This window comes from Sphaerodactylus townsendi, linkage group LG02 (genome assembly GCF_021028975.2).
Source record: "Sphaerodactylus townsendi isolate TG3544 linkage group LG02, MPM_Stown_v2.3, whole genome shotgun sequence".
Taxonomy (NCBI): domain Eukaryota; kingdom Metazoa; phylum Chordata; class Lepidosauria; order Squamata; family Sphaerodactylidae; genus Sphaerodactylus; species Sphaerodactylus townsendi.
The window spans coordinates 3,795,893-3,809,623 of record NC_059426.1 but is presented as its reverse complement, the minus strand read 5'-3'; positions in this window follow the sequence as shown (position 1 = coordinate 3,809,623).

The following is a 13,731-nucleotide window of genomic DNA, read 5'->3' as shown; positions in this document are numbered from 1 at the left end:
GTCTGCCATCCCCGACCTCGGAGAGCTGCTTTTATAAGCGCTAGGCCAAGGGGCGGTGCTTGGGGAGGTGTGGCCATGCCCTGGGGCGGGTGGGGGTGTGGCCCCACTCCCGAACCCCCCCCCCCATAAAAAATCTATACCTACGTCCCTGCTCTTAACTGCCCTGTTCTGGCAAATGTCTACAAACACAGAACAAAGTCCGCTTTGCCCTGTACCCAGTTCAGCTGGTGCTGCTAAAGCCCACTCTCAGAGCAGCCAGCCCTTTGCGGGTTTATTTGATTTCTTTTAAAAGACTGATAATTTTTTCCAGCTTTTTTTTTTTTTAGATGGAAGGCAATACCATCCAAGACAGCGTGACTGTAATTCAAATCTCAAGGTTTCTCCACTACCCGGAATCTGTTTGGGCCGTTGTTTCCGACCCCTGGGAATCCCATGACTGATTAACTACTGTTTGTTCCATGAGCTGTGGGATATATTACACAGTTATATTGCTTCTCACCCCTTCTGTTTTGGTGTTTTTCCTGCCCCCACGTCATTTTTTTCATATCAGAACATGTCTTTTAAAAATGGAACATGTAAGCTATTACAAGTCTGGCATTCTATAATGCTGGTACAACATCTCAGCAATTTACCTGGCGTATTCTTTTACTTTCTAAGACCACAAAACCCACTCACCAGAGCAACAATTATTGGCAAAAGAATGGCAGCATTTCCCAGTGTCTCGGGTCATGATGAAAGTGGGGTGGATTGCAGAGATAATACCAATTGTGATTGACGATGCTCAAGTTTGGCACTTGACTAGATTGAAATGTATTTGTTGTAACAAAATGGACACAGAACAAGATTAAATCAAATGAGTGAGATAAAACTGAACAGTTATAATACGGCAATCCAAACTATCATCAACCCAAAAGAAAATAAGGAACGTGGGAATCCATAAGATTTTCACTTTGATCCTACTGGAGCCAATGCTACCTAGGACAGCTTTTTTGTCCGATGATGAGAAACTGATTTTCTTACTATCTGATATTGATTCCTATGTTTCTTACAAGATGGCTCTCTTTGCCCTGGCGGCTAGGAAATTACGAGCAAAGTATTTAAAGCGCTGTTTGAACTGATGTTCCAAAGTACTGGAGGTCAACTTAGACTAGCTGAAGAAACTGCAAAAACATCTGACGTGGAAAGTATTTGATGGGGCATTTTAATTTAGAGATTGCGAATACAAATAATTTATATTTTAATGTAAAACTAAGTTATTGTTTTAATTTAAATGTTTTAACTGCATGTATCTCTGTATTGTTATAGCCAATGGCTCAAACAATAAATACTTGACTTGACTACTGAGGCTAATGCAGACGTGGCCACTTTGTGAAGCACCTCTTGGCCAGTACTGGAGAACAGAAAATCGATTTTCTACAAATTAGGCCAAGCCTCCCACTCCCTTCAGCAGATCAGGACTGAACGTTCTTACAGAATGCTGAAACGAATATTGTAACAGGGTTTTCTCCTGCTCTACGAATACGGGGCCGCCAACATTCTCCTACCTGGAATGTTAGAAAATCTTCTATCTGAAGGTGGGGGTTTTGCCATCAAATCTGACTTATGGGTTTTCAAGACAAGGAACCTTTGGGGTGGGCTGCCACTGCCCGCCTCTGCATGATGACTCTGGTATTCCTTGCAGGTCCCCCATCCCAAAACTAGTCGGGATCAGGGCTGGCAGAGTAACTGGCCAAAGGTTACCCAGCAAACATCTATGGCGCAAGTCGGGATTTGAACCCAACATATCCAACGTTCCCCTTTCAGCTTTCTTTTTGTGCACAAAATGCCCCCTGAGGCATGAAACTAGCTCAGGAAATCTATTTATTTCACCCCTGGGTAAAGAATGTCTCAGCCCAACCCAGGCCTCGGCAGTGCCACGTCCTCCCGAGTGCCACCAGGGGGTTCGTGGGGGCTTTCTCTGGTGTAGGCATCACCATCTCATGTCAGCCAAGACTCAGCAATGCTAGCCGTGTTGGAGAGTGCACGAAAGCGGGATGATGTGCCACGGCATATGTGCAGGAAGCGGACCTCCTTCCTTCCTGAGAGGCATGTGGCTGTTGAAGCCCAGATGATACATACCCAATCATAAAATGGGCAAAGGGTGATTCAGATTTGTTATTTGACTTCTGTAGAAGTGGAAGGTTGTAGTGATGGAAAACAGGGACAAATGGGGTAGAAATGGGTCTGTGGTTGTGTGTGTGTGTGTGTGTGTGTGTGTGTGAGAGAGAGAGAGAGAGAGAGAGAGAGAGAAAGCAGAGTAATGATCTAGATCTCAGTCAGGACATTCCATTGAATTCCCCAGAGAAGCCTCCACAGCTCAGGCGGCAGAGCTGGGAATCAAACCCGGTTCCTCCAGATTAGATACACGAGCTCTTCACCTCCTACGCCACTGCTGCTCCAGCCTATGGATTTACATCTAAATGTAAATGTACATGTACCCATCACATGACCACATATTTTTTTCAAGTGAAAGAAATGAACACACTAAGCAAATTATGATTTCTGAGTGTCGATTATTAAATGTATTATTATTAAACATTCTAAAGGGGGGGGGGGGAAATCTCCAACCTGTAAAGCGCTCTTCCACCAATGGTAACCAAATTTGAAAAGACACTGAAATCTGTCATGTTTTCTGGCCACGACTGTATATTCAGGTAACCTAAAGAGAATGAAAACAGAAGAATTAGAAAATGTCTCCACAACACAAAAGTTACTTCAAAAAGCAGAAAACGATTTGGATCCAATGCAAAATGGCTGCTGATCACTGGCGTTCCTGCCTAGGGACATGGGGTACCCCTTTTCCCCGGGCGCATCGATTGAGGTCACGTGGGGGGCGCCAAAACATCCTCCTACCCAGCTATTGAGCAAGCCCTAGAAAGCAGGCACTGAAGCAGCTGACTGCTCCCAGTGCCTGTCGTAGCCCCGCCCACTCTGTACGGTGGCCTGGAGTGTCCAGGGGGCGGGGGAGAAGTTCCACTGGGCTCCCAGGAGCAGGACTAGGGAGTTCCGCCTCCCCTCCCTCTAACCCATAAGCATGCCTTATTCGCCTTAAATTAAGTGTGGCATTTCTCAGAAGCCTTCTCCCCAGCAGCAGGCACAGGAAAAGGCCAGCTGAGCAGGGAGCCCAGAAGCAGCAGCAGAACTGAAGATGATGCTGACGTTTGCTTGGTAAACCTTCAGATGGGGGGTGACTTGTGAGAGATTTACATGCTTAAAAGTTAATTCCCCTTGCACTGGCTTGGAGCTGTTTTTCAGGCTAGCAGCCTACCTCATAGGGTTGGTGTGAGGACACAATTAGGAAAGAGAGTTGGTGGGGAGAAAGCCATGTATGTTTTGCTGGTGGTGGGAGGTGTTTTGTGAGCTGGTGCAAAAAATCATTGTTTGGTCATTGTGGGGGAGGGTGGTCGTCCATACCTGGGGTGGGGGTGGGGGGGCACCAAACTCAGATTTTGTCCCCGGGCTCCAGTTTGCCTAGATTCGCCCCTGCTGCTGATAGAAGGGATCTCTATGTGGAGCAGGGCTTTCGCATCTCCCTCTGCAGCCCCCCCAATCCCCACCCACTGAAATGCTGCTTTTGGTAGATGAGGGGCCTCCCCCACTTCAGCCTCACAACTATACAGTTGCCAAAGCAGAGCACAAGGGATAACCATTTATTGTTAGTTCCTTCACAAGTGCAGAGCATGTGCATCTTCTCCCTGTAATGATGGTCTTCTGAAGGAAGAATACTGACTAGCTTGGTAAGTCAAGAGTGTTAGAATCAAAAGGCACCTCAAAGGTCATCTAATCCAACCGCCTGTTATGGGCAAGGCTACGCAGCCACAGCATCCCTAGCAGAAGGTCAAGAAAGCCTATGGATTTACACCTAGATGTAAATCAGTAGTAAGACCATCCAGATTATTAAACATAACAGTAATTAGTAGGAAGACTGAAGATAATCTTCTGTATTTATATAGCAGTGGTGCTTTAGATCGTGCACAGCTTTGCACACATATCATCCCAGTAACCTTACAGTGACTCAGTATTGCAGGTCAGGGATCATTATGAAGCAGAAGTAGTAGAAGAAGAAAAACATGAGAAGAAGGATCTGAGTGATGTCATGTTGCAAGGGCTGGTTACCTGTTATCTCCCTCACTGTTTGGAAGACATTTAAATTCTGCGGGTCGATGGCCTCAATCATGTGATACGGGTCCCTGGAAGACAACAAAGACAACATTAAGGAGCCACATTGACAGATCAGCTCCCAGTCCTGGGGATTAAATCAACTTCATTTGTCCTTAATCAAGAAGCTGGAATTTGGGTCTGATTTAACAGGATCTTCCCAAGCCCCTCCCCCCACCCACCCCCGTCCCTAGTTGTCTATGGGCAAGTGAAAGGAAAGGGTTGCTTGTTTGGAAGGGATGGGGGGAAGACTCCGTCTGTGGTTCCAGAATTGCTCCTTCGTTGCACGGTCAAAGACTTTCAAGGCCAAAATCAACTAGGTGTTGTGAGTTTTCCAGGCTGTGTGGATGTGGTTTGGCAGCTTTTGCTCCTAATATTTTACCCGCATCTACCCTGTTTCCCCGAATATAAGACATCCCCTAAAAATAAGACATAGTAGAGGTTCTGCTGAAGTGCGAAATATAAGGCATCCCCCAAAAGTAAGACATAGCAAAGTTTTTGTTTGGAAGCATGCTCGATGAACAGAATACAGAAATATAAGACATCCCCTGAAAATAAGACATAGCGCATCTTTGGGAGCAAAAATTAATATAAGACACTGTCTTATCCCCCCTTAATATAAGACACTGTCTTATATTCAGGGAAACACGGTATAACAGAAAGCGCTTATATATACTGCCCTGCCACCACTATATGAATTAAAGCCCACAAAAACTGATTTTAAACGAACACCACCTTTTTGTTTGGGGGACACAGACACACAGACAGAAAAATAAATAAACTGGAACGGTGTTTAAAGAACAAAACCTTACAACTTTATTTGCTGGCTTTACAGAGGCTTCTCAGATAAACTGGAGAGGTTTTACGCTTGATGGTTACTGAGAAAGTTCGCTTAAGCGTTAAGCTTAACGGTTACTGAGTAAGTTTGGTTCTTAAAGCTTAGCGGTTACAGAGTAAGTTTGTTTTTAAGCGTAACGGTTTTAGGCACTTTACTTCATACAAAGATGTTGTTCAAAAGATGTTACTATGGAGGTTTCACACTCCCTCACAAAAATAAAAACTCAGTCCGCTGTTCCTCCTCACAAAAATCAAACACTCAGCCTACGCCCAGTGGGATTCAGGCATAACAGCCTCCCTCTCCCACACTCCCAAAATCTGGCTTCTCTGCCACAGGAGCTGGGGCTCCCAAGACTGATGTTCCCTGTACTGGAGGACAGACTTTAGACTGTTTCAGAGGTTTCCCTCAAAAAATAAAACAAAACACCTGAGGTCGGACACACGCCTCCAAACTCAGGGTATTAGGGGACTCAATAGCTTCCTCAGCTATTATCCAGCCCCACAGCAGTGAGAGAACTTGGCGGATTCACCTCACTCTGTCGCAAAAGTATCCGAGGGCACAAAAGCTCAGTCAGAGCCAAAAAAGTCAAACGACTCAAAAAGCAAGAACCCCTCAGCACTAGCGCTGACAGAATTTATAGTCTGTGCCTATTTTTCTTTGACAATCAGGGTTGGCCAGGGCTTAACTCTTTCAGGGGTGGGTCCACCCTGTAATCTGAATGCAGGATGAATGCATTCGTCACACACGGTACGGCTGGCATCTTCAGAGGCACGTCACAGTATCTTACCACGAGATGCCTCTGAAGATGCCAGCCACAGATGTGGGCAAAACGTTAGGAGCAAAAACTACCAAACCACAGAAGCCGTGCGGAATCATTTCTGGCCGGCTCACTTTCTGTGCAGGCACACGGAAACGGCAAGAAATAACCTTTTTAAAAATGGTGGGAGCCTAATTCAGCTTGAAACTGTGGTGTGACTTTTCCTCTGCTCAGTTTTACCAGGCCTAAATGGCTCTGGCAGGGGGTAACCGGCATGACTCTGGAATCTGCTCAGCACAGGCAGAAACAGAGGTATGCAAAGAGTGCCATGGTGAGGTTGTTCAACTTGGCAAAACGGTGCAGAAGGGAATTCTTCCACACTGCAGTTCTGAGAAAAACTGTGCTCCCACCAGTTGCAGTGAGTTGGGATGATACATGCCAAAACATGGTATTTTGCTGTGTCACAAAATGGCTGCCGCAAGGAATCAGTCACAAAATGGCTGCTGACTTTCAGTCACATATTGAAGACCATTGGGCTGTGGTAGCTGCTACCAAAGCCATGTTTTTGAAAAATCTGCCCAGCCAATCGAACCTCCGATAGTCATTCAGGAGCTGAGCAAAAGCCCCATCAGACCATGACCACTTTCCAAAGACACGTGGCAGGAACCACATTGGGGCCCCTGGCCGAACCACTGCAGAGTTTGAGTGATCAGTGTGTGATCTGAATGTGGAATTTGGGGTTCTTTTGTGAAGGTTTGGACTTCTTTTGGTGTTGACTATGAAGAGACCCAAACTGGCCCTTTCCCCACTCACTGTTTGCTGCGCGATACTCTTGCCGAGTAGCGCGGGGTCCAACTGCACTCCCCACTACAGGGGCGGCTACAACGCAGCCGCCCCGACTCTGCTGCTCTTGTGCCCCCTCAGCGCGGGTCATTCTGGCGCTGCTCAAAATGGCACCTTTTGATGACCCCCCGCAGGGTGCGGGGCAGTGGGAAAGCCCGGGGAACACGACCCTCGCACTAAAAAGGTCCTGGACCAGACGAAACGGACGTCATTTTTAAAAGTGGGGAAACGGCCAGTGTCACCATAAACACATCTTGAGTAAAGGAGCACACAGTCTGGAAAGGTACTGAGCTACTAAAAACAAAGCAACCCCCCTAAAATGATGTGTTTTCACAACAGAGGAGTTGAAGTAAATAAGCTCCAGGCTTTCGCAGGCACACACACAAAACGTTCCTGTGCAATTCTTTGTTCCCAGCACAACGACACGCATCGAAAGCCGTCCCCATGTGCCCTTCAGATGCCAGCCACTAGTTCAAAGAAGACTAATTGGCTCGGGTGCCTGCTGGGACAGGTCCGAAGGCAGGACAAGGCACAGCAAAGAAATGGGGGTCAGCCCTGGGTTTCAGAATGAGGTTTGCAGGCAGGAAATGGAGGGTTCACAGAAAGCCCAGACGACTCTGCTGAACATTACGCCATTAATTTTGGCGGCTTAGCCTCCTCCCCGCCCCACCCCCTCGCAACCAAATCCATCCAGGATTATAGTTTTTAATTATGCTTTTTGCTCAGCATGCAGTGGCTGCAAAAGCCCTGCCGTCTAAAAGACAAAATGCTTCAAGGAATGAAAAGTTCAACGGGGGACTGCAAAACGGCTATTCACACCTTACGTGATTTTAATCTACCTCTCCATTAAAAAAGGGGAGATGTGTGGCTAAAACTGTCAGGAGGAAATGGCCATTTCATTGTCCCTCATCCCTCCAAGAGTTTTACAGGCCCCATGGATGCAGAAGAAGAAGAAGAAGAAGAAGAAGAAGAAGAAGAAGAAGAAGAAGAGTTTGGATTTATATCCCCCCTTTCTCTCCTGTAGGAGACTCAAAGGGGCTGACAATCTCCTTGCCCTTCCCCCCTCACAACAAACACCCTGTGAGGTAGGTGGGGCTGAGAGAGCTCCGAGAAGCTGTGACCAGCCCAAGGTCACCCAGCTGGCGTGTGTGGGAGTGTACAGGCTAATCTGAATTCCCCAGATAAGCCTCCACAGCTCAGGCAGCAGAGCGGGGAATCAAACCCGGTTCCTCCAGATTAGACACACGAGCTCTTAACCTCCTACGCCACTGCTGCTCCCTTTCTCGGCCCCCACCCAGTGTTTTTGGAAAGCAGGTGGGACTTCTGTCCAGCTGAGCTTGCAGACCTGCAAAAAAGACTTGCTTTGGGGCAGCAGCTGCCGTCACCATGCAAGCATCTTCGCTGTGCAATGATAAGCTGTCCGTGTTGAAGGAGCGGTATACAAAACCAAATCAATCAATCAATCAATCAATCAATCCAAACTCTTCTTCTTCTTCCTCTACATAGCAACCCTGGTTGCCCGTCCAAATACTGACCGTGGCTGACCTTGCTAAGCTTCCAAGCTAGCCTGGGTTTAACAGACAAATTAGCTGGCTAGAAAACCCTCTTGTGAGTACTGTATGTCCACTTTGGCAGATAAGGGTCCAGAGCTAATTTTTTTGATAATGTGAACATTTTCATGGGAATAACTGAAGACATTTGACTTATCTTTTCTCTGAATACTGTGTTATGAAAGCCTGAGGGGGACCTAGGAAATCATTTGGAATTAGGGACTTAAAAGACCTTCCAAGCATGACATAAACCATCTTTGTCAAAGTGCAAATACTTTCATTTACCCACAACAGAAACCTGCACCCTCCCTTGCATTTGGGGCGACCTTTACCAGTTCAGATGGAACGGGCTTCCTCTCAAACGGCATCTGACGTACCTCTTCAATATTTATGATTATTTATTTTTTAACATGTATTAGCCTTTGTTCCCTATGGAGCCCAAGGTGGCTTACAAAATAGATAATATACACCGAATCTATATATATAAAAAGCTAACAGTGTTTTTGTGGATGACAGTATACCTCAGGAACTGCTGGGCCAATTCCTCTGAAAATCCCAGCCACTATAGTCAGCCAGGCGAGAGTGTTTTTAGATGTTCACATACCTGAAATTACACACCTGGCCCAGGTAAAACGGCTTTTTCCTGGTGCTCCCTGGTGAAGGACATGCAGCTGCCTGTGTGTAACTGTCACCCTTAGAATGTTCGTGCTGCTTAGAATGTTCACTCAGACGGCCAAAGATGAGCAGTGGAAACAGTACATAGGCAGTAACTCGAGTGGAAGTGAAACACATACACACACACACATGCGAGGGAGAGGGAGAGGGAAGGGAGGGAGAGGGAGGGAGGGAGGGGTGGCATGCAAGCGAAGAGAGGGAGGGAGAGGAAAGGGATGGAGGGGGAAGCATGCAAGGGAAGAGAAGTGAGAGAGGGGAGACAATGAGGGGTGGCATGCAAGGGAGGGGTGCCAGGGGGCCCAGCATCTTGATATGACCCACCCACCCTAGTGGAGTAAAAGGGAAGGGAAGGTGGGGGAGAGGTGGCATGCAAGGGAAGATAAATGAGGGAGGGAAGAGAGTGAGGGGCGACATGCAAGGGACGGGAGGGAGGAGCCAGGCACCCTAGATTCCCTGAATACTGTGGTTACAGTTAAGAAAACCAGGCACGCATTACTCAGGAGTAAGCTCGGTATAGCAACTGTGACATACTTTGAATGGCTGCATCGCGTCCCTCAGACGGTTTCCTCAGAAGCGACACCCATTGCCACCAACCACACTTACTCCCAGGTAAAGGATCATGACCAGCCAGCCTAGATGTGTGGGAGGGGTGCCTTTCCATTCCCCCCCCCCCAAGGAATGCGGGCACATACATCAATGACATCGTACAGTATCAGGCTGCGTGTTTGCATGAGCACGTACTGCTGGCCTCTGCAATTGATTTGCTGCTACTGTTCCTTTTCCATTTCACCACAATAAGCCACAGCAACGTGTGGCTGGGCCACGCTAGTAAATACATAAACACTCAAATTTAAAGCCATGATTTAGAGGCTGCTGCTCCGTTTATTGAGCAAAGATCCAAGGTTCCAACATCTGCTCAGTTTTGATCTTTAGGAGGAAGTTGAAGATGGTTTTATTTAGGACCCCATTTGGTTAAGTTTACCAGCAGTTCTAAATTATGGCTTTAAATTTGAATTTTTATGTATTTATTTAGTGTATATTATCTATTTTGTAAGCCATTTTGGGCTCCATAGGGAAGAAAGGCTAATAAATGTTAAAAAAATAAATAATCACAAATAATCATTTTATACGACAACACTTGGCTTCCTCTAACTGTGATGAGGAGTGCATTTCCTTATGACTTCACATCTGCAAACAGACTTTCTTTCATGGGCAGCCCAATCCGAAGGAGGAGGGGGGGGTCTTCCGGAGGAAGTGGTGCAGCTCTGTGCTGGTGCGCGTGCCCATCCTGCTGGTGCAAAGGGCCAGTGGAGGGAGCGGATGCGCAGGCAAGGGGGCACCATGCAGCCCTGCAGTGCCCAACCTGGAAGTGGCTGCCATTTCTCAGCCCCAACAGCACAGAAAGCTGTGCCAGCATGGCTGGGGGTGTTCTGAGGGGTGGGCCAGTGGGTGGAGCTGACCTCAATCAGTTTTCTCTGCCCTCCCCTCCCCCCGTGCAAATGCAGTCAGCCTGGGACGTGCACCACGTTTTTCATGGTGTGTGTGTCCATATTGTTCATGGGGAATTTTGGCCAGCCCGGACTTGGGCTTGTTGCTGTGGGCTTCTTTGTTCATCGTGGCCACCTCTCATTATATAACACATCACACCTTCATTTGGGCTGCATCTGTAGATTTCCAGTAAATTAATAAATAGTATTTTCAGGATTAGTTTAATTTCCAGCTAGCAAACTCTACATTATATTATATCCTTCCATCTGTTTAATTTAACTGTTGACATTTTAATGCCCTTTTACTTCAATCGGTTCAGTATTGTTTAGTCAACCTTCTCGAGAGGCACACGGGGCCACTTCATAACTCTTGATCTTTGTTTCCATCTGCTTAAGAAATCTCCTCCTGATTATCATGCACTTCTTCTTCCAAGATTTATCCTGGAAATTTCCCAGTGTCTGTCTCTGGAACTTTCCCCTGTCTCAGCTTATTCACCTCCACAGTCCTTCCCTGATACGACATGTTGGAATGGAAAGTACTGTCAAAGGCTTTCGCGGACAGAATCACTAGGATGTTGTGGTTTTTCCGGGTTGTGTGGCCATATTCCAGTAGAACGTTCTCCTGATGTTTTGCCTGTCTCTGTGGCTGGGATCTTCAGAGGATCTGGTGGCACAGATCCTCTGAAGATGCCAGCCACAGATGCAGGCAAAATGTCAGGAGAAAATATTACTGGAATACGGCCATACAACCCAGAAAACCCACGATATCCTTGAAATAGAAAGGCTCCAGGGTTACACTGTACACAACTCCTTCGTTCCTTTGTGAAACTTCTAAATTCTCTCCAGTTTTGTTCAATTTTCTTTTTGAACATCAACAAAACAATTGTATTGCCTGATTTGTAATGTTTGAGAACTGTTTTTTGTTTTGTTTTAAGTAATGTCAACTTTGTTTGAAACTTCAACTGTTAATTTTGTTTGAAACTATTATCAACAAAAATATCTTTAGGATCTGCTGGTTGAACAGCAAAGTCATTAACTCTGCATGTTGATTCTATACCAGTAGGAACGTCCGTATTGTCTCCCATGTAACCATTAATAAATAAATAGTTCAAAGAATTGGCACTTACTAACATTACCAGGGATACCTTTCAAATCACTGCGATTTTATCTTGTGTTATTATCTAGCTCAGAAGATGTCTCGATTCTCTTACCCTAATTGCAAAACATTTTCTTTCAGTCCATGTAATGCCTCTCTGTTTTCATAGATGTCTAGCAAGCCCCCAATGCTGTGATACATTCTAAAGACCAATTTGCTGATTTTCTTATTTTGTTCTCTTATTCTCATTTCTTATTCTTCATATCTGCACATCAGTTGAATACATTTTACAGTGCTTTTGACGGTGAGATTTGTTAAATTCAATTTAAGCTGTCAGTATTTTTAACTGACTGGGCTTTTAATACTAGATTTTAATTAATAACTTTCCCTATTTTGTTATGTTTTATTTTGTGAGCTGCCTCAGGCAGTTTCTCTAGAAATGTAGTATAAACATTTTCCAAACAAATAAATATAATTGTTCACAGAACAGATACTTATTAACATCCTCAGGGATACCTTTCAAACTATTATTACTTATATTGCTAAATATCTCAGAGATTCTGTTCTCTTGATTCTCGCTGCTGAGCTTCTTTCTCTTTGACCCCAGTTCAGTTCACTCATTTCCTAAACCAGCGATGACGAACCTTTTTGAGACCGAGTGCCCAAATTGCAACCGAAAGCCCACTTATTTATTGCAAAGTGCCAACACGGTAATTTAACCTGAATACTGAGGTTTTCGTTTAGAAAAAGCGATTGACTCCGAGGCGTGCGTTACTTAGGAGTAAGCTTGGTGGCAGTTGATGGCTTTGCTTTGAAGCAACCGTGCAACTCTTCCAACGGGTGAATCACGACCCTAGGAGGGTTTAGTCAGAAGCAAGCCCCATTGCCAGCAACTGAGCTTATTCCCAGGTAAAGGATTGCACTTTAGTTCTTTGCATGAAAATCAGTGGGGTTTAACCGCGCTTAACAGGGTGACCTACACTACTTCCCCAAAACTAGGTCTTAGGTTTAATGCTAATAGTCGAGCCCAGCAGCCCAGGCCAGCCTAGATGTGGGGGGGGGGGGGAGCACTCTGTTTGCGTGTGCCCACAGAGAGGGCTTTGAGTGCCACCTCTGGCACCCATGCCATAGGTTCGCCATCACTGTCCTAAACGAATCAGCAATTCCAAAAACCATTCAGATGTCTCCAGATGCTGACCATAATGAACCAGGACACAAAAAAAATTACAATTTTGTCTTATGTAAAGACAAAAAGTACAACACTTCTGACACACGTTTTGTGGATCCTCTTGTCTAAAGTCAGAAATTATCATATTTTGCCCTGAATATTACCCTGAAGGGGGAAAAAAACATATTATACATCACAGACTGGCTCTGAACTGAGTCAGCCCATCTGAGCTATGTTCCAGAGCAACAATGGGAGAGGAAGTTCATCCATATAGACAACAATTCCAAATAAGAACTAGTACACAGTTAGCACCTTCACACTTCTCGATTCCACCAGTTTCACCAGATGTAAAAGTTCCTCCTGCTTCCTCTGTGTGGCATAAAGTCCGGGGTGTCCAACTCTGGTGCTTCAGATGTTCATGGACTACAATTCTCATAATTGGTCATGCCAGCAGGGGTTGATGGGAACTGTAGCCCATGAACATCTGAGGCACCAGAGTTGGACACCTGCGCACTAAGTGCTCACTGAGACAGCCTGATAAGCTAAGCCCAGTTGCCAGCCTGCCTTCCCAACAGTAGAATCAAACAGCCCCACTGCCCTCCCAACTCAAAATCAGAGCAAGGATATCTAAGGCCAAAGGTCATGGTGAAAGAAAGGCAGTATGAGTAGAGATGGAGCAAATGGCCAGAGCTTGATGTGACCATAGGATAGTGTCCCAGTTAGATTCAACCAATGAACATGGGTAAACCGGTGTACTGATGCGTGTACATACATTGTTAACCAGGGATAAAAAAAGACATGAACTGAAAACCGTCGAATCGGGACTGCACAGCAGTCTTTGAAAGTCCAGGGGGAAAAAAGGAACAGCGGCAGATTGTTAACACGTGCTGATCTGAAACAAGATAGGAACAGTAGAAGCAAATGTGAACGGTGAGGATTCCATCTGAACCGCTGCTTCAGACAGGCAGAGGTTGCCAGGTGCTGGGCGGACACCCCAACTACCCATCTTCCCTCAATTTGGTGCACAGGGGTTGGGGAAGACGCAGATTTAACATAAGCAATGACCATGCGACTGTCAGCCCCGCCGCCAGCTGCCACATGCCCCTGTGCTTCCCTGAAT